The sequence below is a fragment of the Rosa chinensis genome, chromosome 1, assembly GCF_002994745.2.
Source record: "Rosa chinensis cultivar Old Blush chromosome 1, RchiOBHm-V2, whole genome shotgun sequence".
Taxonomy (NCBI): Eukaryota; Viridiplantae; Streptophyta; class Magnoliopsida; order Rosales; family Rosaceae; genus Rosa; species Rosa chinensis.
In genome coordinates this window covers 25,142,572-25,163,097 of record NC_037088.1, presented here as the reverse complement: position 1 = coordinate 25,163,097, position 20,526 = coordinate 25,142,572, and positions in this window count along the sequence as shown.

Below are 20,526 nucleotides of genomic sequence, written 5' to 3'. Positions count from 1 at the left end.
ATATATATATATATATATATATAGATATATATATATATAGATATATATGTGTGTGTGTGTCTGTGTGTTTATAAATATATATACACACACACACATATAGATATATATTTGTGTGTGTGTTTATATATATATATATGTGTGTGTGTGTGTGTGTGTGTTATATATATATATATGTGTGTGTGTGTGTGTGTGTTTATAAATATATATATATATATATATATATAGAAGGTTGTAAAATCAGTGAGAAAAAATGGCTAGTTTGGCCTTCTGTTACTATTTTCTTCTCCTTGAGCTTGCTATTCTTTTTTGCAATATGTGAAGCTTCCAAATGTATATATATAGAAAAGATATATATGCATTATAGCATAATAAATATATATATATATATATAGATATGTGTGTGTGTGTGTGTTTATATATATATATATATATATATATATATATATATATATATCAATATGTGTGTGTGTGTGGAAGTTTTCATACTTCTATATAAAAAATGTGCATATATATATTAATATATATTCTACATATCGGTTGACCAATCCGATCGGATTCGAAAATATGGTGAAATTGGCTAAATTTTTTACCACACTCATAATTTATTGTAATAAACTCATCCAACGGTCGGTTTTTCCATTTTCTTTGAATTGATAGGGGTTGCTCTTTGGAGTGTATGATATATAAATATAGGTTTATAAGAGTAACTACGTTTGACCTAGTTGATCGAATTCGAAACGAGAACCAAATTGGCTGGATTTTCTACAACCACCATAAAACATTACAATCTCTCCATCGAGCGGTTGGTTTCTCCGAATTCATTTTCTACTTCATGGTTGCTTTAGAATGAACCTAAACAATTTAAATGCAATGTATAAGTCATACAACTATAGGAATAAAATTGGTATAGACCAATGTGTTTGTAATTAAAATTAATTTTTTTTATCTTATGTCCACGCACATCCATTGATGGAATATATTCAAACGTGATGTAAAAAAATAAGCACGTTTCGCGGTTGTCACGGCATCGGTCAACCAATAAAACATATAAGTGACTACGGTTGACAATCCGATCGGATTCAAAAATATGGTGAAATTGGCTAAATTTTTTACCACACTCATAATTTATTGTAATAAACTCATCCAACGGTCGGTTTTTCAATTTTCTTTGAATTGATAGGGGTTGCTCTTTGGAGTGTATGATATATAAATATAGGTTTATAAGAGTAACTACGTTTGATCTATTTGATCGAATTCGAAACAAGAACCAAATTGGCTGGATTTTCTACGACCACCATAAAACATTACAATCTCTCCATCGAGCGGTTGGTTTCTCCGAATTCATTTTCTACTTCATGGTTGCTTTAGAATGAACCTAAACAATTTAAATGCAATGTATAAGTCATACAACTCTAGGAATAAAATTGGTATAGACCAATGTGTTTGCAATTAAAATTAATTTTTTTTTATCTTATGTCCACGCACATCCATTGATGGAATATATACAAACGTGATGTGAAAAAATAAGCATGTTTCGCGGTTGTCACGGCATCGGTCAACCAATAAAACAAATAAGTGACTACGGTTTACCAATCCGATAGGAATCGAAAATATGGTGAAATTGGCTAAATTTTTTACCACACTCATAATTTATTGTAATAAACTCATCCAACGGTCGGTTTTTCCATTTTCTTTGAATTGATAGGGGTTACTCTTTGGAGTGTATGATATATAAATATAGGTTTATAAGAGTAACTACGTTTGATCTATTTGATCGAATTCAAAACGAGAACCAAATTGGCTGGATTTTCTACAACCACCATAAAACATTACAATCTCTCCATCGATCGGTTGGTTTCTCCGAATTCATTTTCTACTTCATGGTTGCTTTAGAATGAACCTAAACAATTTAATTGAAATGTATAAGTCATATAACTTTAGGAATAAAATTGGTATAGTCCAATGTGTTTGTAATTAAAATTAATTTTTTTTTTATCTTATGTCCACACACATCCATCGATGGAATATATACAAACGTGATGTGAAAAAATAAGCACGTTTCGCGGTTGTCACGCCATCGGTCAACCAATAAAACGTATAAGTGACTACGGTTGACCAATCCGATCGGATTCTAAAATATGGTGAAATTGGCTAAATTTTTTACCACACTCGTAATTTATTGTAATAAACTCATCCAACGGTCGGTTTCTCATTTTCTTTGAATTGCTATATGTAGCTCTTTGGAGTGTATGATGTATAAATATAGATTTATAAAAAATTAGTGTCTTTAAAAATTTATTTATCAATAAATTAGTATCTATATATAAATATAGATTTTTTTGGGTACAATAGAGTTATATAGATATGTTATCTTTGGTTGTATTTGATCATTATCCATTGAATTTCCAAAGCTTGATTAAAAAAAAAAAACTTGTGTCTTTAAATATTTATTTATAAATAAAGCCCGCAAGGCCCGGCCCGAAAAAGCCCGCAAGGCCCGCTTTATATGGATGAGCTTGGATCCTTTGATTTTTAATAAAGCCCGGCCCGGCCCGCAATTATTTAAAAATATAGCAAGGCCCGGGCCAAGCCTGCTATGAATGGGCAGGGCAGGGCCCGGCCCGGCCCGTTGACGACCCCTACCCTGGACCAGTCACTCGACTCCCTAGTTTGGTACTTTTAAAACCAAAGTCCTTGTGGGTAACACTTCCTAACTTATTCCCCAAAAACAAAAATTTCAATAAAAGTATCGAAGAAATATTTATTTGAATTTTTTTTTTTTGACTCTGGACAATAATATAACTCCCCACCTCACCCCATCCCTGATGTCAGTGAGATTTGAAACCGTGACTAACAGGCCACGGCTCACCTACTATTTGAAAAAAGTTATAAAATACGGAGAAAAATATGAAATTTTTTATTTTTTATTTTATCTGAAAACATCATACAATGTGAGGTAATACAATATCTCTAATCTCTATGGTAATGCTAACAAAATCAGCTGCTAAATTAGCCTCCCTATTAGGGCTTCAAAAGAGTGGTAATTAAATCCAATATATTTATTATTATTATTTTTTGGTAAATATTTGATCTAGTATAACTCTTCATGAGTCACTTGCTCTATGTTTATAAGCTTCTCATATGTTATGGCTCGGTTATTTTCAATAAATGCGTTTTGCACAACTCTAGAAGCTGGGTTGTGTTCCTCTTTATCCAAATGAAGAGGTTGAAGGAAATATACGGTGTTTGGGGTTCTAAAACCCTTGTTCAAAATCAAATTAAGAAATAGTATAAGCAGGAAAAAAAACATTATTAATTGTCATTTATTCATAATAAGTAAAGTAGAACCATCTGATTCAACAAAATCAACAAGCATAAAATGTTGTCCATTGATTTCAAGTTGAAATTTTTTTTTTAAAAAAAATAATTATTGAAATATAATTTATTAGTGGTTTGTAGGCCTCATCAAAAAGCCCGCGCCCGGCCCGGCCCGTTAAAAATTCCGCAAAAGCCCGCCTCGGTGGGTAGTGGGCCGGCCCGCCAAAAGCCCTCAAAAACCCGGCCCGGCCGGTAAAAGCCCTTAAAATATTATATATATATATATATATATGTGTGTGTGTGTGTTTATATATATATATATATATATATATATGTATGTGTGTGTGTTTATAAATATATACACACACACACACACACACACACACATATAGATATATATTTGTGTGTGTGTGTTTATATATATATATATATAAAATATGTGTGTGTGTGTGGAAGTTCTTATACGTCTATATAGAATATGTGCATTAGTGCATATATATATTCTACATATCGGTTGACCAATTCGATTAGATTCGAAAATATGGTGAAATTGGCTAAATTTTTTACCACACTCATAATTTATTGTAATAAACTCATCCAACGGTCGGTTTTTCCATTTTCTTTGAATTGATAGGGGTTGCTCTTTGGAGTGTATGATATATAAATATAGGTTTATAAGAGTAACTACGTTTGATCTATTTGATCGAATTCGAAACGAGAACCAAATTGGCTGGATTTTCTACAACCACCATAAAACATTACAATCTCTCCATCGAGCGGTTGGTTTCTCCGAATTCATTTTCTACTTCATGGTTGCTTTAGAATGAACCTAAACAATTTAAATGCATTGTATAAGTCATACAACTTGAGGAATAAAATTGGTATAGACCAATGTATTTGTAGTTAAAATTAATTTTTTTTTATCTTCTGTCCACGCACATCCATTGATGGAATATATACAAACGTGATGTGAAAAAATAAGCACGTTTCGCGGTTGTCACGGCATTGGTCAACCAATAAAACATATAAGTGACTACGGTTTATGTTACGTCCCGAATCTAGAATTAACGATTTACTCACTAATTTGATGGTAATTGTCGAATACTTTCAATTTTTACTTTTTATCGATATTTTAGTGGCCCTAAAAGTTGACTTTTTGTTCGGGTCAAATTTTGAGGAAATGTTTTTCATGAAAGTTGTAGAGGACTTTAAACCGAGCGCGTGCATATGTGGTGCGTAAAAATTGGACTTAGTATGTGAGAGTTATGGCCAAAAATGTAGAAGTTACTGTTCATGGTAATTTATATACATATATAGAAGTTACTGTTGGTAGATTTCCATTTTCGGAAAACCTACCTAGCCCCCCCAGTAACTCTCTCTTCTCCTTCCCCGATCCTTCTCCCTTCCGGCCCGATTTTCTCCCTTCGATTTCTCCCTCCTCCGGCCGACCCACGACGCAATCCGGCCATCCCCAAGCTCGTCTCCTTCCCCTTGTCACATCTGTGGAGGTATTTGGCGGAGATTTGGCCGAAGAAGCTTGATTTTGAGCGGGGAAAGTTACTGTAGCAGTTCGTCATTATTGTCGATTTCCGGTGATTCCAGCCATCTCCGGTCATCATATTGGCGTCGAAGGCTCGGTTTTCGACGGAGATCATTTCGCCCCTTGCCTCGAATCAAGATTTGCCGTGTAGAGGCCGAATCGATAACCTAGGGTTCTTGAATTTCTGGGTTATCTTCGCCGGCCGAATTCGACCATTTCCAGGTAAAATTGGGGTGTGTTGTAGTTGAAAAAATTAATCAGTGGGTCAAGTTGTAGCTATACATGGAATTTGGTAGCCGGTGGTGGAGGTTAGTACCGGCGCGTGGGTGCCACGCGCCGCCACTGTTGGTGGCGCGTGAGACAGTATTTGGCCGAACTTTAACTTCTGTTGTTGAGATAAATAATCAATTATACATCTAGTTTCATAATTGCAGCTTTGTGATAGAATTGGAGATGGAATGAATATGGATTTTGATGTTGTTCAATGGTGGAATTGTTAATTGAATTGCGAGGAATCCATCCATCGGATTTTCTTGATTCGGCCCTAAAGCCCATACATTAAGGGAATAATATTAGTGAAGAAGATTGGGAGGTTTTGGGCAAATCATGTTAATGTCAGGGTTTGGTTTTATTTATCGTAATTTAGTTTTCCATCCAGTAATTATGGGTTTATGAACGTTATATTGTACAGGACGTGAGGAGGATTCCCTCGAGGAGGGTTTGGATCGACGGCAGGCTTAGCCGTACACCGTGAGTGGACTTTTGTTTTAAATAATAACGCATGCGTTTATTTTCTTGAATTAATGCTTTATTTAATGAACATATTATTTTCCGAGCATAGGAATTTGATTACGATTTATCTCGTGGATTTGATTCCAATAATGATTTTGTGAAGTATTTATGATTTATACCGGTTGTGAGCTTCGGTTATTAAGTGGTTATGCTCGGATTCGAATTTATATTTGATGTTGATTTTTTGACGAATTGTTTTCGATGTGATTTCCGGATTTATACCATTTATATTATATTTATATTCGTCGATTTAAGACTTTATTTGCAAATTGAATTTTGTTGGAGTAAATCTCCATGTCTATTTATCGATTTTCGATTTTGGCATTGGGAATGCCTCATTGACAATCTACTTATTTCTGTAGCGTGTGGGACACGCTGTTAGTTTATACGACTTTACAAGAATTTCCGGGTACGGTTGGGAATCGTACCCGTGTTTTCTTTATTCGTGGGACATGGGGAAGCCTTACAGATTTATTGGATTTGAATAGTTTTTACCCACCATACCTGGGTCGCTATATTTTATTGCTAGCTAGCCTATTAGTACTCCTCCCTGCTTACTATGTGTTTGTGGGTGAGTAAGAGCAGAGTATGGGATGCTCCAGAGTGTGGGACACTCCGACCCGAGCCTGGGAGGCTCCTTTCTTTCGTATGGTGAAATCTCTTCCCCAATTTTATCGTTACTTGACTAGTGGGGCTAGTCAGTTTTCTTTCAACCAGCGGGGCTGGTATGTTTTTCACGAGTTTTGAATTTAAAGAAATACGTTTTATAACGTTGCATACATCGAGATTTTTATAATGTAAATTTGTGGGAAAGTATAAACTTTTCTTCCTTTATACTTATTTATTTTGTCCACTCACGCTAACGTTTTTATGTACTTTCCCCTGGGCCCTTTGGTTTCAATTGCCCAGATCGCAGCGTTGCTGACCGGCTTAGGAGTGGAGGCTAGCACCACCTTTGCCATCTATCCTCAGTAGGTTATTTGTTAACCTACTTTATGTATTATATTTCGAGTGTGTTCTTTAGGTTGCTCTGATTACTTTAAAAGGATGGATTTATACATTTGTATAATTATGAGTGTATGGGAGTTGTATAATATTGGAGAAAGTTGAAAGATTTGATTTGCTGGGTTGTAATTTATATAAATGGTTATGTTTGTGTGGTACGAAGTTTATACTTGGAAATTTGAGGATTGTTGCTTGGAAGCAGGGTGGCTTCAAGCATAGAAATTACTATACTTAGAAGTGTTTTCAGCAGGTTTAGGGTTGTCCACTTTTAGGGGAAGTTCTGTTGAATTTTTCCGAAAAGTGGGCCCCGCAGGTCCATCCTGGAGTTAGAAGGGTAATTCCGGGGTGGGTCCTGACTCCTGACAGTTTACCAATCCGATAGGATTCGAAAATATGGTGAAATTGGCTAAATTTTTTACCACACTCATAATTTATTGTAATAATGTCATCCAACGGTCTATTTTTCCATTTTCTTTGAATTGATAGGGGTTTCTCTTTGGAGTGTATGATATATAGATATAGGTTTATAAGAGCAACTAAATTTGACGTAGTTGATCGAATTCGAAATGAGAATTAAATTAGCTGAATTTTTTACAATCATCATAAAACATTACAATCTCTCAATCGAGCGGTTGATTTCTCTAAATTCATTTTCCACTTCATGGTTACTTTAGAATGAACCTCAACAATTTAAATGCAATATACAAGTCATACAACTTTAGGAGAGAAATTAATATAGACCAACATCTTTGTAATTAAAATTGAAAATTTTATCTTATGTCCACGCACATCCATCGATGAAATATTTACAGACGTGATGTGAAAAAATAAGCACGTTTTGCGGTAGTCATGCCATCGGTCAACCAAGAAAACATACAAGTGATGACGGTTGACCAATTTGATCGGATTCGAAAATATGGTGAAATTGGCTAAATTTTTTATCACACTCATAATTTATTGTAATAATCTCATCCAAGGTCCATTTTTTCATTTTCTTTGAATTGATAGGGGTTGCTCTTTGGAGTGTATGATATATAGATATAGGTTTATAAGAGTAACTAAATTTGACCTAATTGATCGAATTCGAAACGAGAATCAAATTAGCTGAATTTTTTACAATCACCATAAAACATTACAATCTCTCAATCGAGCGGTTGATTTCTCTAAATTCATTTTCTATTTCATGGTTGCTTTAGAATGAACCTCAACAATTTAAATGCAATATACAAGTCATACGACTTTAGGAGGCAAATTGATATAGGCCAACATCTTTGCAATTAAAATTGAAATTTTTATCTTATGTCCACGCACATCCATTGATGGAATATTTACAGACATGATATGAAAAAATAAGCACGTTTCGCGGTCGTCATGCCATCGGTCAACCAAGAAAACATACAAGTGACGACGGTTGACCAATTCGATCGGATTCGAAAATATAGTGAAATTGGCTAAATTTTTTACCACACTCATAATTTATTATAATAATCTCATCCAACGGTCAGTTTTCCCATTTTATTTAAGTTGATAGAGGTTTCTTTTTGGAGTGTATGATATATAAATATAAGTTTATAAAAAATATTATCTTTAAAGATTTATTTGTAAATAAAGCCCGCAAGGCCCGCCCCGAAAAAGCCTGCAAGGCTTAGCCCGACCCTGCCCAAAAAAGCCCGTGAGGCCTGCATTAAATGGATGGGCTTGGATCCTTTAATTTACAATAAAGCCCGGCCCAGCCCGGCCCGCTACTATTTAAAAATGGAGTAAGGCCCGGCTCGGCCCGTTGATGAGGCCTAAGTGGTTAGGGTTCGAATTTTTATGTTTTGGGAGAAATTGAGTTGGGATGATGCGAAAGATCGAATGAAACAAAAATTGAATGAGCTAAATCAGTTTTAAGATAGAATACCCCTAGAACAAAGTCATTTTGGGTTTTGAAGAATAAAAAATTTGGGTGTGCACTTTCTACACCTTAAGCAATAATGTTTTGCACTTTTTACGCCTTAAGCTGCCATTTTTTTGCTTTTACGCCTTAGCCTTAGCCTGATGCATTTTTTTTTTAATGGATTTTTGCGCCTAAGACGCCTCTTGAAGCGCGCTTTTTAACATTGATTTTCAGAGTTTTTCTCATTTGAGTGTTTTTCTCTTCATTTTATGTGAATTTCGAGTAATATTATTACGATGTTTTGAAATTGACGGCCTAAACTATATAAAAAAATAAGTTACCTTATTTGGAGAATGATTTTGCACTCCCCCAAAGTAGCTACCCATTTCCATCCATAAAAACCATACTAGCAGTGCTCTAATAAAAAGATGGGTCATTGATCCAAAGCACCAAAATAAACTAAAATTAACCCACTTGTCCAAGCCACAGATTTTTATTTCTGTTTACCTAACGTAAAGTAAAATAACAATTTTACCCTCGACCTAATTAATGAATTACATCATGTCTCTCTCTCTCTCTCTCTCTCTCTCTCTCTCTCTCTCTCTCTCTCTCTCTCACATCCCTTCGATCTGCACACACACACACACACTTTCCCTCTTTCTCTAAATTGTTCAACATGGCGGACGACTTCGAGCGTTGACTGATTGGGATGATCTCGCCAGCCATCTCTCTCTCTCTCTCTCTCTCTCTCACATCCCTTCTATCTGTACACGCACACACACATATCTTTCTCTAAATTGTTCAACATGGCGGACGACTTCGAGCGTTGACTGATCGGGACGATCTCGCTAGCCATATCTCTCTCTCTCTCTCTCTCTCTCTTCTCTCTTTCACCTACGCTCCAAGGACTCTGTCTCTCTCTTCTCCGTCTCTATTCACCAGATGCCGACGACCTTCGGCAACATTGATTTTCAGATTCTGTGTCACGCCGTGGCACGCCGGCTGGCCTGGATGGAGCAATGGGAGTGCCCAGACTACACCTTAAACTCCGGTGATACTACGGCAACATTGCGGTGATCCTGTACGTTGGGATTCAAGCTTGCTTCTTCTTCTTTTGATGTCTTAATCATCCTTTGTTCTGCACCAATTGTAGTAAAGAAATGCTTCCTATATTTTGTTGAAAAAGCACAAGTCTTGATCAAGGTTATGTAAGAATTGAAGGATTTTGATTTAAGAAATTGGTTTTTTGTTGCAAAAGGTGAAGTGGTTTCTTGTGGGTATGTTTTGTTGTTTGTATTAGAAAAAATCTTCAAATTTGACATATCCAACATAGCACTTTGAATGATATGGTCTTCATCTTTCTTCCTTTTTGTTTGCTTTTTGTCACTTTAATTGATCACTGACTCTGTCTTTCACTATATATATGTAGATGGCAAACTGATATGATAATCTTGCTCACCAGCTATTTGATGAAATGCCTCTGACACATTGTTACTTCTTCTTTTTTTCTTCATTCCTTCATTCATTTGAAGTTCTCCGGCTATTTGATGAAGGCTTGAAGAATAAAGTACTATGTTCTTAGGCTTGACAAATCATAATTATCCCCTACGTCTAGTTTAGTGCTTGGGCTTGAAGAAGGAAACTCATATAACTCAACTTTGTTTTATTGTCTCCTATTAAAACATTTATTGGGGGCCAATAGACATCTATTACCCCCCAATAAATGTTTTGAATTGATGTAATCTTCTCATTTTTTTCCTTAATCAAAATTTTATTTGTCTAATTTTAAGAGATTAGTATCCATTTTGGCAATCGAAATGTCTACTGGGGGGCAATACAAGTCTATTGGAGGGGGGCAATAAACCTCTCCAACCCCATATGAGATCTCTGACAACCTCTTTGGGGACTTCCGGCGAAGTTTCATAAACCTCTATTGCCCCCTAATAAAGGTCTATTGGGGGCAATAGAGGTTTATTAGGGGACAATACAGGTCTATTTGGAGGCAATAAACCTTTTTAGCGACCTATGAGATTTCCGACGACCTTTTTAGGGACCTCCGGCGAGGTTTTCAGAGAAGTTCGATGGGTGGCGACCAGTGACCAGAATCCGCGATCGGTGATCGGAATCTAGCAGCCAGTGACGGGACTCCGAGGAAGTCTCGTATGGCTTATCTTGCTTCCATTCTCTCTCTCTCTCTCTCTCTCTCTCTCTCTCTCTCTCTATGTAACAAATAGGTGAGGGTAAAATAGTCTAAAAAAAAAAACTTAATTGAGTATTAGAGCTTCTTATTAGAATCTTTATGGGTAAGGGGGAATTAAAAGAAAACCTTAATGGGGTAAGTGGGAAAAAAATCCCTAGAATTTGGATCAATGGACAAAAACTCTAAAATGTAAAAGTAAAATGGGAAATTAGTCTGCTCATTTCATTAGATAGTCCCTTTATATAAGGTGAGGATTACAATGGTAATAGCAATTACAATAATGACAATAATGGATGATTGAGCTATAACTGCTAATTCCAAGTTCCCTCTTCATTAGTTACTTTGATAAAGGCACATAATGTGTTTTTCCTTTAACAGTCTTCCTTGTGCCAAGTCAAAAATGAAATGGTGCATGAATTGTTGCGTCACTAAAAACCTTGCCAAGTAACAATAAAAACCCTATGAGAAAAATACACCTTGGTCGAAGGAAAAGAGAACAACTCACCTATTATATTCGATGATAACATGTGTGTGTTAGACCCCCCCTGAAGTCTACACCTCCCCGTGATCCTTACATCAGTCAAGGGAGTTTGGAAACTCTTTGCCATTCCTATGTTTTTCACATATTTCTCAAATATGGCCTTAGGTAATCATTTGGTAAACAAATCTGCCACATTCTCCTCAAACCTTACTTGATTCACTTGAATCTTAAGGAGAGCCTGTTGTTGCTGATTGTAGAAAAACTTTGGTGATATGTGTTTTGTATTATTACTCTTGATATATCCTAGCTTCATCTATTCGATGCAGGCTGCATTATCTTCATAAATGCAAGTAGGTTCTTCAGTGGTAGAACTCAAACCAGTAGTCCCTCGAATATGTGTAATGATAGCCCTTAACCATATACACTCACGAATCGCCTCATGTAGAGCAATGATCTTAGAATAGTTCGAGGAGGTAGCTACAAGGGTTTGCTTGGTTGATCTCTAAGATATCGCCATGTTGCCAATGATAAATACCTAACCAGTTTGGGAACGACCTTTATGTGAGTTAGAGAGGTAGCCAACATTAGCAAAACTAACCAAAACATTATTTAGGGTTTCGGTGTAGTGGGTGGAGTGTTCACCTTCAACATTTCCTTTAGGGATTGCAGTTCCATCTGCAGTCCCTCTTGTCTTTCTTTAGGGAAAGAATAGTCCCAAGTCAATGGTTCTTTTTAGGTATCGGAAAATGTTCTTGATATCATTTCAGTGACACTGCGTTGGCGCTGAGCTAAATCTATCTAAAAAGTTCATCGAGAATGCAATGTCTGGTCGAGTGCACTGGACTAAGTACAATAATGCGCCTATTGCACTTAGATAAGGAATTTCAGCTCCCAACACCTCTTCGTCATTTTCCTTTGGACGAAATGGATCTTTCCTTGCATCCAAACTTCGACCGATCATGGGAGTGCTAGCAGGATGCACTTTGTCCATGTTCAATCGCCTGAGCATCTTTTGGACATACGTAGACTAGTGGATTAGTATTCCACAAACTCAGTGTTCTAGTTCAAGGCTGTGATGCCCCAGAAATTCGTATTTACTTTCCGAGGATTTTCCGGAATTTAAATTGTGGGTATCGGACGTTTTCGTGGCTTGTGGATGGAGCGGAAGTGTTTCGGACGAATTTTTATTCGAAAAGTATGGTTTTAGGGGGTTTGAAAAGGTTGACTTTTTATACGTTGGGATTCTCCGAAAACTTCCTTCACGAAAGTTGTAGAGCGCGTCGATACGAGTTCGTGGATATGTAGAATGCGAGAATCGGAGTTCGTATGAGAAAGTTATGGCCATTGGAAGGAATTTCCATTTTGGTATAAATAGAAGTTTCCCAAGTTGGAAACTTACTATTTTCATTTCTTCCATTTTCGGAAGTTACTTCTCTCTCTCTTCTCTCTCGGCTGCTACCTTCAGAATCGAAATAAACCGCCTGACCCGACCCGAACCCGGCGTTCCGACCCGGCTTTTCCGGCCAACTGCGGCGGTCTCCGGCCGTGAAACTTGACCAGCAGGGTCGTCTCCTCCGTCTGGTCGTCCCTCTGGTGGTCTCTATCGCCGATTCTTCTCCACGGCGGCGCTGCAAGGCGGTGCAGCCTTGTGTTTTCGGACCCGGCCGGAAAACACAACTCCGGCGACTTCATGGCTTCAACGATTCCTTGGTTGAGCTCAGAATAGCTTCGCTGATCGATCCTTGGTGGTTGTTTGGATCGATTCATTTGAAACTTCGATCAACTCGGATTGGATCACTGTTCACGGCTTGTGAGGTAGTTTTCGATCCCTTAAGCTTGTTTTCTGACTTCGATCCAGTTATGAAAGTTCACAAGCATGCTTAGATGAAGCTTTTTGATGTTGGGAGTTTTGTGAAATAATGAGTTTTTGGCCGGCGGCGGTGCACCACCGTCTGTGGTGGCGTTCCGGCGGTGTTCCGGCCACTTAAGGAATTGGTTTTGGTATTATATATGTTCTACTCGTTGATACGAGCGTTTCGATATATAATATGCAAATTTTGGAGTTCGTATGGAATTGTTATGATTTTTGCCGTTTCATACCGATCGATTTATTCGATCCTTGAGGATTCGAGCGTCCGATCGACTTGTGGTTTGGTCACATCGATCGTGGACATATTCCGGGGACTTTGGGAGGCCTCGGATGCGGTTTCGCCTCATTTGGCGTCACCTTGGGAACTTTGGTTCGATTTAGGGTTTCGAACCCCTTGTGATTCGTTGACTGAATGAGAGCTGTAATTCCTTAGGTACGTGACGTAGTACTCCTTGGACGGCTATTTTGTGGATTAGCTGCCTTGTCCTGAATTGAAGACGCAGCGGGAGTTTCAAGGTGAGTAATCTCACAAGGTTCATTTGTGAACGAATTACCTTTATCGTTTGTTGGGGAAATCTCACGATAATTGTTATGAGTATGATCGATATGTGTTATGAGCAGGATCGATGTTTGTTATGAGTAGAATCGATATTTGTTATGAACAGGATTGATATTTGTTATGAGCAGGATCAATATTTGTTATGAATATGATCGATATTTGTTATGAGCATGACTACCCTATTGTCTTGGAGTTATTAGGTTAACTACGACTATAGTTGGTATTAGTGGCATTTCTGAATGGATGACTATGTGTGTCTATATATATATTATGGGGTATATATATATATACATATATATTCATGTATTAGTGACTTCGTGGTGAATCTTTGTGATGATTGTCATGAAAAGCTTATGTAAGAATATTTGTGTAATGAATCGATGACATCAGTATGGTGAATCTTTGTGATGATTGTCATGTAAAGCTTGTATAGAAATATCTATGTGATGATCAGCGAAATCTATGTGATGATCGCTATCTATGTGATGACCAGCGAAATCTATGTGATGATCGCTATCTATGTGATGACCAGCGAAATCTATGTGATGATCGCTATCTATGTGATGACCAGCGAAATCTATGTGATGATCGCTATCTATGTAATGACCAGCGAAATCTATGTGATGATCGCTATCTATGTGATGACCAGCGAAATCTATGTGATGATCGCTATCTATGTGATGACCAGCGAAATCTATGTGATGATCGCTATCTATGTGATGACCAGCGAAATCTATGTGATGATTAGTAGGATGATGCAAATCTAGGTGATGATCGGTGGAAATCTGTGCGATGATCAGTGTGATGACTGCTCGGTAGCGGAGCTGAATTGTTATTAAGTTAACAAAGATCGAGAGGACTGCTGTGATGGTTGGGGCTACCTACAGACGTCAGAGTGTGGGACTTCGATGACTACCTTGTCTTGAATTGTTTGACTTAATGTGACCTCCTGAACTAAATTATATGCAGGGGTTACTATGAATTGTTTTGCTTGTTTTGATATGTGATTGCCTTGATTTCTCCTTGATTGTATTGATTGATGGTTTGATTTACATTAAGAGCCATAGCGGTTATGAACTGTACTCTGTAGTGAGGATAGGAAGGTGATTCATTGTTCTTCACCTTTGATGTCATGTTGATGACAAAAACTCCTAGGGGGGGGGAATGGGAAATGAGTGTGAAGTTGGAATTCGCTGTAGGGCGTTAGGATGGTGTTAAACATTTCTTGAGGAAGTCTTGTTTGACCGAAATTTGTGTAATTGGATGCTAGGATTGAGGTTATGAGCAGAAGGCTTTTGTGAAATTTGTGTAATTGGTTTTGAGTTACTCATACGAGCTTCATAAGCTTACCGGGTTTGTTGTGTGGAACCCGGTGCACTATTCAATGGAATGGTGTAGGGGTTAATCCTGCAGGTCGAGGAGATCGTGGCTGAAGCTGAGGTGATGCCTGTGCAGCTTTATGGTAGGAAGCTATCTTTGTGACTTTACCGTTGATAAGGACTTCCGTTGTATAGTTACTCTGAGCTGCATTTACGTTTTATTTTGTTGTTGACAATTTATTTCGTAAGCATTGTAATATATAACTCTATGGAGCGAGTTTATATTAACTTTGAGGGTTCAGGGCATCAATATCTGTGTAAGTTAAAGGGAAAAAGATTCCAGGTATTTTGTATTGATGACTGGACGTTCACGCATATATAATTATGGGGTTATATATATCGATTTTCATGTGTGTAAAATCAGGGGCGTGACAAAGGCCTAGACAGAATTGAGTTTTCCCAAGATCCTTCATCTCAAATTCAGATTTCAAGTAGCTCGTGGTTTCTCTTATTTCATCAAGAGTACCTATTATGTTCATATCATCGACATATACAGCTACAATTGCAAATCCAGAACTTGTTTTCTTTATGAATATGCAGGGGCATAATTCATCGTTCTTATATCTCTTCCAAATCAAGTAGTCACTTAGACGGGTATACCACATCTGCCCAGATTGTTTCAATCCATAAAGTGAGCATTTCAACCTAATTGCAAACGCACTCCATGGTTTAGAGTCACTTGACTTGGGTAATGTAAGCCTATATATATATATATATATATATATATATATATATATATATATATATATCTAAATCAAGATCCCTATAGAGATATGCAGTAACCACATCCATGAGCTGCATTTCCAGTTATTCGAAAACTACCAAGCTAACTAAGTAGCGGAACATTATAAGGTCCATTACGGGAGAATATGTCTCCTCGTAGTCAATTCTAGGGCGTTGTGAGAAACCTTGCGCCACAAGGCGAGCCTTGTACCTCAGAACTTCATTCTTCTCATTACGATTTTTGACAAAAATCCATTTATGTCCTACAGGCTTTACACTTGGTGGGGTTAGCACTACCGAACCAAATACTTGTCTCTTTGCCAGAGAATCTAGTTCTGCATGGATTTTTTCTTTCCATTTAGGCCAATCTGCTCTTTATTGACATTCTGCAATAGAGCGTGTTTCGATATAATCGTGCTTTATAATTTCTTGAGCAACAGTGTATGCAAATACATCATCAATGTGTATGGAAGATATTTCCATCAACTCATACACATTCTCAGAATCCATTGAGATTTCTTTGTTCTCTGGAATCATTTCAAACATCGAAGCGTCTTTCAGTATTGATTCATGAACATAACTATAATCAGAGACAATCTCATTAGAGGAATTCTCTACATTGATGATTAATAGATTGGTTTGTGCCTTACTCGCCCTCTTCTTCCTTGGTGAGTGTCAGTTGAACCAAGTGGCCTCCCCTTCTTCCTTTGGGGAGCCACGGCCTCAACCACATCTCCACTAAGTGTGGTTGCAGCACCTTTATCTGAGATGCCGTGCCCCTTGTTAGGGACTTCTAATCTTGCAGACACATTTGCAGCTGGTATATATGATCTCTTCACTTCTGCGACATCAATAAACGCATCAGGTATCGAATCTGTTACGTTCTAAAGATTGATTATTTTTTTCACTTCACTTTCACATTGTGAAGTGTGAGGATCAAAATAAGACAGAGTGGGGACAAACCACGACAAATCTTGTCGTTCCTTTGGAAATCATTTTTCCTATCTCCTCTAACGAAGAAAAGACAGTCTCATCAAAGTGACAATCCGCAAATCTGGTGATAAAAAGATCACCTGTCAAGGGTTCCAAATAGAGGATAATTATTGGAGATTCATATCCAACATAAATGCTTAATTGTCTCTGAGGACCCATTTTGGTGCGCTGTGGGGGAGCAATAGACACATATACTGCTCAACCAAATATGTAAGTGTGAAATGTCAGGCGTATTTCCAGTTACCAACTGGTACACAAAAAATGGTTGGCTAGCAGTGGTCTAAAACAAAGAAGTAAAGCTGTGTGCAATATTCCATAATCTCAGGCAGATATAGGCAGGTTGGTGCGCATAACTAGTACCCTAGCCACCATCTGTAGCTGTTTGATGGTGGCTTCTGCGAGATCATTTTGTGTATGCACATGGGGTACAAGATGCTCTACATCGATCCCAATAGACATGCAATAATCATCAAATGTGTTTGATGTAAACTTTCCAGCGTTATCAAGCCTTATAGACTTGATAGAATGATCAGGGTGGTGAGCCCTTAAATGTATAATTTATGTTAGGAGTTTTGCAAATGCAACATTTCTTATGGACAATAATGCAACATGTGACCAGCCTGTCGAAGCATCCACCAGAACCATAAAGTACTTGAATGGTCCACATTCTGGATGGATAGGTCCACATATATCTCCTTGTATTCTTGTAAGAATAGAATGTTTTGTTTTGTATCTTTAGCTTAGGAAGGTCTCAATCTTGTTTTTGCTAAAGAGCAGGCTTTGCAAAATGAGTGATGTGCCTTTGAAATAGTCAATGAGGCATAATGGGAGGGAGGTAGTGCTTCTGGTACTTCAGAAGGCAATGGCTGCATTTGAGCAGTATTAGGACTGACATTTTGCAGTGTGGCGGATTTTTGTCCCATTATATTTTTCACTCCAAAGAAGGGATGTCCATGTGAGTTCTTTAAAATACGGATCATCATGTCACGACCAGGGTGCCCTAAGCGGTCATGCTAAAGCCTGTATAAGTCAGTGTCCTACATTTCATTGTTGGTGACAGCATATGATTCAATGATCCGAATAGTAGTGTGTTATAGTCCACTAGATTGACTCATTAGTTTCTCTAAAATCAGTTTCCTTCCACATTCATTAATGGTAATATAAAGGTATTCGGTTCCATTCTCACAGTGGGTTTCTATATGATAACCGTTGGCACGAATATCTTTGAAACTTAACAAGGTTTGATTAGCTCTCGGTGCATACAGAGCATCTGTGACTTTAAATATTGTGCCGTTAGGCAACAAAAATTTGGCAGTTCCTCGCCCTCTTATTACTTGTGATGGGATCCAATCATCATAGTCATAGAGGAATTATAGGCTATTAATTCAATGAATAATTGCCTATTCCTTAATACGGTGTGGGTAGTCCCACTATCAACTAGGCACTCAAGTTCTGCTCGATTCATTCCTACAAGTAAATGGGAGGTATTATTAAATAATTTGAAAAATATATCTCAAATTCTTTAGAGTATTTCGATTTAGGTAGAAGGATAATCTTTTCATTCTAATAGTTTTTCTTGATTTTTCTAGATGTATTGCTTTACATCTTTATAGTGTTATTTCGAACCATGTATATATGTGTAGTAAATAAAATAGAATAAATTCAATGCTTCAGAATAAAATTTAAAATTTATTAATAAGCCAACGATAATCAAATGAAGGTCTTGTTCAGAAATCTAATTCATCAAACCATTATTTAAATAAACTTTAAGACCAAGCAATAGTCTAATTAAAAAAAGGATAAATTTCAGTTTAGTATCCTGTGGTTTTGGGGGTAACATTACATCAGTCCCTGCTCTTTCAATTTGATCAGCAACACCCCTGTGCTTTCAATTTCAATCAGCCGTGCCCAAATTTTATTGTTTCGTCCAATTTGAACGCTAACTTTGACTGGATTGACAAAGTAAAATTTGGACAGAACAATAAAATTTGGGTACGGCTGATTGAAATTGAAAGCACAGGGGTGTTGCTGATCAAATTGAAAGAGCAGGGACTGACATGATGTTACCCCCAAACCACAGGATACTAAACTGAAATTAATCCATTTAAATAAGGCATTATGCCTTTACAACTGTCTTTAGAAAATAAAATAAATAAATAAAGCAGATAGTCATAATCTAGAGCATCCATTGATTGAGCAAGTTCCTTGTTGCCATTGAAGTATGCAATTGTGAGGTTGACGTCTGGGTCATAGCCGACCTCCTTCTTCCATATAGTGAGCCTCTTATTCTTTAGACTCCCTATACCTTTTGTAAGTGGCTGCTACTCTGTTGCCTTGGCAGTTCTTATACCAATGCCCAATAGGTCCACACCAATAGCATGGTTCATTGCCAACTCTTTCCTTTTTGACTGAAGGGTTCTTAGGTGCCTTTTGCACCTTGTTTCCATGACCACTAGGGCCAGCACCACCATCTCTGGGCCATACATTGGGAGGGCCTCCATGGCCCATACCGCGACCCCCATGTCCCTTTCCACATGGTGCATTGTTTCCATGTGGGTAGGGATCAGCATGTCCAACTCCCTTTGCATTTGGGTTCTTTTCACCTTTCACTTTGCCATAATTAGCCTCGGGAATTTTCTTTGTCCCAACGGGCCTGACATTGTTGTTCAAAAGAACCTCATTATGCCTCTCAGCCACTTGCAGTAGTTTGATCATCTTATTGAAGGTTTTGATTATTTTGTTGTCATAGTCCAGCCTATACTGGTTCGCTAATATAAGTGCTGAAGTAGGAAAAGTGGAAAAAGTCTTCTGAATCATATCATCTTCTGTGAGTTCCTTTCCACAGAAATTGAGACGTGCCTTTAGGCGCAACATGTCCTTGTTGAAGTCCTTTTTGTAGTCAAGCAAGCGGATTTTATTCCACTGAAAGGTCAATTCTGGGAGCAAAGTGTCATGAATGTTCCCAAAACGTTCCTTAACGGCATCCCACAGTTCTTTGGGTGTTTTCAATTAAAGGTACTCCCAGTGTAGGCTAGGATCAATATGTCGCCTTAGAAACATTAAGGCACTTGCTTTCACCTTGTTAGACTGTCCATCGTTTTTGGGGTCGGTGGGAGTTTGGATGGTGGCAGTGTAGTCTTTTGCCACAAAGGCAGTTTCCACATCAGAAACCCAATGATGGTACTCAAATCCTTCTGAGTCCAAAATGTCAAATTCAGGTCGAGTTGGATCAACCATCTACATAAACAAGAGAGAATATATATAAATTAAACAGTCATAAAGGCATCCACGTAAATTATTTTCCAAGGATATGAATTAGATTTCTAGACTAAGATTCGTAATAGTCACATTTTTTTGATGCTATGTTAAAAATATTTTATCACTGTAATTATGTATTTATAATGAGCATGAATTTTCATTATCAGGGCAAAACTCAATTTATATATAACAAGTTGAATAAAAACAATTATTAAAAATACGTGCTTTAGAATTCAACATTAAAAACAATTATAGAAGGTAGTAATATAAATTACAAGACATGCTCAAAATTTCACACATAATACATAACAAAATATATGCTACACATAATAACAGCAATAATATAGCATGCTCAAATTTCTACGAATAATAAAACATAAATAAAATAACAAGGCATGCTAAAAGGATCAATATTATCTAACCATACATGCTCAAAAGTTCTAATTGTAAATAATTAAATTTACCGGAGTATGAAATTAAATAAATAAAAGAGAACATACTTGGTTTCTAGAAAACAAAATGATCCTAG